The sequence below is a fragment of the Triticum dicoccoides genome, chromosome 1B (assembly GCF_002162155.2).
Source record: "Triticum dicoccoides isolate Atlit2015 ecotype Zavitan chromosome 1B, WEW_v2.0, whole genome shotgun sequence".
NCBI lineage: Eukaryota > Viridiplantae > Streptophyta > Magnoliopsida > Poales > Poaceae > Triticum > Triticum dicoccoides.
In genome coordinates, this window is record NC_041381.1 from 629,060,124 (window position 1) to 629,065,959 (window position 5,836).

The 5,836-nt window shown below is 46.4% G+C and overlaps 1 long non-coding RNA gene across 1 annotated transcript; it reads right to left on the reverse strand.

The window, feature by feature from the left end:
• Positions 1–4,829: 4,829 nt before the first annotated feature.
• Positions 4,830–5,559, reverse strand: LOC119310536. Its single transcript, XR_005150720.1, has 2 exons — positions 5,286–5,559; positions 4,830–5,201 (listed from the first exon to the last, which is right to left on the reverse strand). It is a non-coding gene; the product is annotated as an uncharacterized LOC119310536 (long non-coding RNA).
• Positions 5,560–5,836: the final 277 nt, after the last annotated feature.

Genomic DNA, 5,836 nt, shown 5'->3' on the forward strand with positions numbered 1-5,836 from the left:
TAGACTGTAATCCTTAACCATGGACACGGCTATTCGAATAGGTTTAATCTCTGCAGAGGGTGTACTCTTTACCCACGAGTAATGGATTCCTTTAGTCCATAGGGACTAATTCCGTCTACGGTCTTTTTGTTGAAAACATACCTAACTTGCACACACCAGCTTAACTTACACGTGTCTGGAATCACCCACGACACCTGTCAAGCAAACTCTAAGTGGGGAGGCTACAACCTCGCGTAGCATGGGATCAAATTTATATTGCGCGCTCTAAGGGGTGGCCTCCCCTCTCGGTCTCAACCGGAAACACCCATGCCCCGGACCAGGTGGCCTGCCTACCAGCTACACCCGGTATCTTCCACCCTGGCCTCTCTGTATGGTGTGTGCTAGAAAGAGGTTGACAACTTACTGAACCGTACTCCACTTGTTGTAGAGACGAGTGGTAGTACGAAACAAGTATGGGGGTTACTGGAACAAGACTCGATCTATGGTCGACTCAGGAGGTTTAAGTATTCCCTGCATGATTAGCATAACGAATATATTTCAACCAATAGAGTCACCGCTCATTATACCTTACCACGCCATACCGGACACAACCGTCCTGACGGAGACCGGTGACAAACTCATGCCTACCCAAGGCAGAGGTTTTCCCGGATTCCTTCCGGTATGCATGCAAGGCACATGAGAATGATCATCATCACAAATGTGTTCATTTCCAACAGCATGGAAATCACTAATAAGCATTCATGCCAATGATCATATCACATGAAATAACAAGTTTCTCCGAAATGAGGTGGTGTTATAAACGTGTCAACGAACACACACAAAATATTATGCCGGGGTTCAGCATGCTTGCCTTCAGGTCATGGGAAGGTAGGGTGCATTTCCAACTCTTGAAAATATTTCTCCTCTCTTCAAAAATCCTATTTTTTTAAAAAAATATATGAATTAACACACAAAAACAAAACAACACAAAAAGTTGTTTTGAATTTTTTTTCCAATAAATCTTAAAATAAACTAGACAATATTTTAGATAGGTAGGAAAAGGAATTAATCTATTTGAAGTTGTATTTAAAAAGATACAACAGGTCAAAGTTTGGTCAAAATCTGTTATTTAAAACAAAACAGAAAAGAAAACGTTTCGGGCAGAATACGTTTTCGAACAGGGGAGACGTACTCGGGGTTTTGCGCTTCTACTTAAACACGTGGAGGCGGGGCTGGGTCTCTAACAATGGGTCCAGGGGGCCCACTGGTCAGGTTTGACCAGTTCCCACTCCCTCCTCTTCTCTGCCCGAGCAGAGGCGGGGCGTCCGGCGATCGTCGCCGGCGAACGACGGTTCTTCGCGGGCATCCGAGTGCAGGGATGGATCCGCCACTCCTAGGCGGTCCTCCTGGTGGTCGAGAGAGTAATGGGGACGGAGGGAGTCGTCGGCGACGAGCTCCGCGGCGGAGGGGAGGCTTCGGTGGATTTGGGGATTCCGGCCATGGTGGTTCTCGAGCGGGTCTGCGATGTTGGGCGGCTCCGTAGGGTCATGTGGAGGAGGATGGAAGCACAGGAGGGGTCTGAGGGCTTTGGCATTGGCCGTATTTTGCCGGAGCGAGGTGACGGCCGACCTTGCCGGAGTTGGGGAAGAGAGTGGCCCTTGGCCAACTGGGGAGGGGAAAGGCTTCCTACGACTCGAGTGAGGCTGCTGAAGAGCCTAGGCAGGATCGAGGGCTTTATATAGCCCGGCGAGGTCGGTTCCCGTGGCCGCGGATAAGCTCGCCGGCGAACCGCCTCGCTGTAGCTAGGGCGTCGTGGCGACGACGAGTGCTAGAGGATGAGGCTGCGGATGAGTTGGAGATGCTTAAGGGGGCAGCTGGCGAGCGCTGGTGGCTTGGGCGGCACCGACCTGGCCGAGACGCGCTATGGACGCCGGCGTGCCGCCAAAGCTCTGACGGCGGCGCTGTAGGCTGCCAGGGCGGCTTGGCGCGTTCCTGTGAGGAGGGTAGTGCGTGGCGTGGCGCTACAGAGCGGGCCAAAAACCAGGGGCGCGACGTGTCGGCTCGACCGTGGCTCGTGCAATACGCGCGCTCTACTCGCGCCGAGAGCACGCACGGAAGGTGTTCGATAAAATGCCGGGGCATGCTAGAGGTCTCAGGTGAGGTTGGCAAGCAACATGACTAGGTTAGTGATAGAGGGAAGATCAAGGGACAAGGTGGTTTGGTCAGGAGACCAAGTTCACAATGCCAACAACAACTCATGTCAAATCTGGTCATGCTCTCAAGGTGTTTGACAAAATGCCACAGGCACCTAGGCATTTCTTGGAGTGGCCAATTCTTCCAGATCAGTGTCTCTTTGGATGCACAAGAGGGTGGTGAGGTTAGTTGGTGAAAAGCACAAACTTGCTAGTGCAAGTTTTGCAGAACTTCAAATCTGGATAGGAGGAGAATGGCATTATTTCATGAACCAAAAATGATCCAATGAGTGCATGCTCCTGGACTTAGGGGTTTAGCATGGAGGACTACAAGTAGGGAAAAGAATCTAGGGCCAAAGAGCAAGCAAGAATATGGTTGCTGTACAAACCATCAAGTTGGACCAGAATGAAGATGAGGTTGATTCACTCAAAATTTTCAAAGAACATCCCTGGATTTTTGCATATAATGGAATTATATGCTCCTACTGACATCCAATAATTTTGGTGGAAGCTAGAAAGAAATATTTAAAAGGGTTGTAGTGCAAAATTGTCCACTGGACCAGAGAAGAAAAACATGTGTAGCACTGAAAATATGCAATGAATGAAATATATTATTGCACAAAAGTGATCTAGATACATCACATGACATCTCTAAATTTTGGTTGAATTTTTAGTTAAGTCTATCAACTGGTTGTAGTACAAAAAGAGCTCCAAAACTTAAAACAAGTAATTTTAATGAATAAAGCTCAGGGTGAAATAATTTAATAAATAAATCTACTGATTAGATGTTTTTAATGAGAGGGCATATAAGTTCAATATGTTTTGGAAGGATCCACTTGGGAAAAATTCCTTAATATTAAAAGAAAAGTTTTGAAATCAACAGAGATATTCTTGCACACAAAAATTTTAAACTCTTGGCAACATTTTAATAACTAAAACCTGGTTAAATTTTTGGGGTGTTACAGCAAGTCAGACGCCAACGGCTGAGATCACAGACATGTTACTCGGCGTCAAACTTGAACTCATCGACCAGTTAACGCACGACAAGAGTCACCGGGGGAACGGAGATGGCGACCGGGACCTTGGGCGCGGGCATCGTGGCCACGGTGGCGATGGGCTCACCAAAACGGACGATGATATCATGACGCGCGCCCGCTGTCGTCCGCGGCGATGGCCTCAAGGGCAAGGCGAAATCGTCGTGGGTCAGCACCACCGCAAGCCTGTAGTTGGCCACATATAAGACAACGCTAAGAGTGGGGCGCGCGCCGGTGTCCTTGCCATATGCGGTGGCGCCACAACCAGAGATGGAATTGGAGGTGGGGGTGGACGGAGGAGAACGAGTGCGCAAGCGGCAGCGGCGAGCGACAGTGCATGGGCATGTCCTTTTCCCATGTGATGGTCCAGAGGCCATCGTGCTCTCCTCTCTCTTCCATGGCTTGCACGACGGACGGGGTGGGTTGGAAGGGATACAATCCCTGTTGAAATATTAGGATGGGCCTTGGGCCCATCTAACAATTTAAGAAAATCTCTAAGGGCTCATGTGGGTTATATGGCACTAAGTGTTGTGGAAAGTTTAGCCCACCTTGCTAGTTGAAGAGGAGTTGGACCTCCTTATAAGGGATTCTCTTCCACATGCTATTGGAGCTTAAGAAGAGAAGAGACACTCGCGCGCTCCTCCGGCGCGCGCCTCGCCACACGCTTATTTTTGCCGGCCAAGAACGGAGAGTCTTTGACAGGTGGACCACAATCTAAGACGTCCGATCGTGGGTTGTTACCGACTCGGATGTGGGTCCAGCCCATGCGGCCACGCATATATATAGGACACCTCTTTTAGACAGATAAAGAACAACCCGTTGTAACATACCGGGGCAGCCGTGCTTCTTATTTTAAAATGCTAATTAATCTCCTTGTTAGCTGTAACAACTCCGGGAGAATAGGAGTGGGATATTTGTTCAAACATTGAGCTCACGTGTTTGGTCTTGACTTTTGGACTCAGCATATGGCACTGACTAGAGTAGCATACAATTTTAAGGAGTATATACCACTTGCCAAGTTAGTGGTATATATATACTCTTTTTTAATGTAATAATGGGTACATACTGGTTATCAAAATTAATACTTGTATACTGCTTTCTTTAGAGAAGTACATACTGATTTTGCAAAAAGAAGAAGTATATACTGCTTTTTTTAGAGGTATCAATGTACTGATTTCTTTTAGAGAAGTATATACTGCTTTTTTTAGAGGTATCAATGTACTGATTTCTTTTAGAGAAGTATGTACTGCCTTTTTTGGGAGGGGTATATATATACTGCTTTTTTTGGAAGTATGTACTCCTTTTTCTGGGAGGGGCCTTTTGTATGGGAAGGGTATGTATTGCTTAGTTCCAAAAGAATGTGTACTATTTAATTGGCAAGTAAAAGATTATGCACTTCTTTTCCCAAAAAGGAATATATACTGATTCTCAAAGAAGTATCATCTTGACAGAGTACAGCGGGCGTGAAAGGAGTACTTCGATAGGAATCTAGTTCCAAATGTCACTAGAAAATTTCAAAATATAAATGGTAAAAGGTATACATACTTCTTAATTATATTACAGAAGTAATAGACCAAAGTTTCATCTTAGCAAAAATAAGTACACCTAGTAAGAAAATTAGCCGAGAGTGCATGTGCCCTTTGTTTCTACATCTTCATGTAATGTACGTTCCATATAGATTTGTACACTAGACATCACGAAAATAAATATATCTACTATGTATATCCATTGAATCACCAAGCACGAGGTGTGTGCACTTGTGATTGGAGTAGCCGATCTACTAATCCATGCACGGTGATCATTAGGAGACACATAGTGCGTTGCGTGAGGATGTCGTCGGTCTGCCGCCGGTCAAGTCTTGTGTGATGTTGTTGAGCAGCCGGCCGCCGGCCACGAGTAGCATGGCGTCGTCGAGTCGCCGGCCACCAAATCTTCTCATCCTCATCGAGCGACTTGAGCCGTTTCTGGCCACGTGCTCTTGAACGCCTAGTTTATACTGCGATAGAACTGATCAGATTCAGATCGAAATCGTAGAAATACAAGGAACATAAAGGACGAAACATTGAATGCTGAGCCATACCTGGTCTCGATGATGAGATGTAGAAGGTGGACGATGATGTTGCCATCATCATCTCTGCCAACGTCAGATTAGTTGTGTATCTTGAATTTGTTGTTTTAGCTGTCGCCGGCAGAATAATCCAGGAGATCAGGAGATAACGCCACGGCCATCCATATTTATATTCTTCTATCTACTAGCCTGACCTGTATTCCAGTGAAAAATGTCAGCAAGAATCCCTATAAACATGGATCGGGCAACTAATTTCCATACGACCAATATTGAACGGATGAGTACCAACAAATGGACACGTGGGATGGGAGTATGTACTCCTAGGAGTACTAACCAATTTTGCCTATGTATATATATATATATATATATATATATATATATCTATGTGTGTGTGTGTGTGTGTGTGTGTGTGTGTATGTGTGTGTGTGTGTGTAGCGTCTACCAACCCTAGCCGCCATGCTAATCAGATCATATCTGCCTCCACGCCCACGTCGTTCCTTTGCTGCTGCTGCCGACGACTCCATCCCGTTCACCGTGTACACGGTTGACGGGAGAGCAGGTCT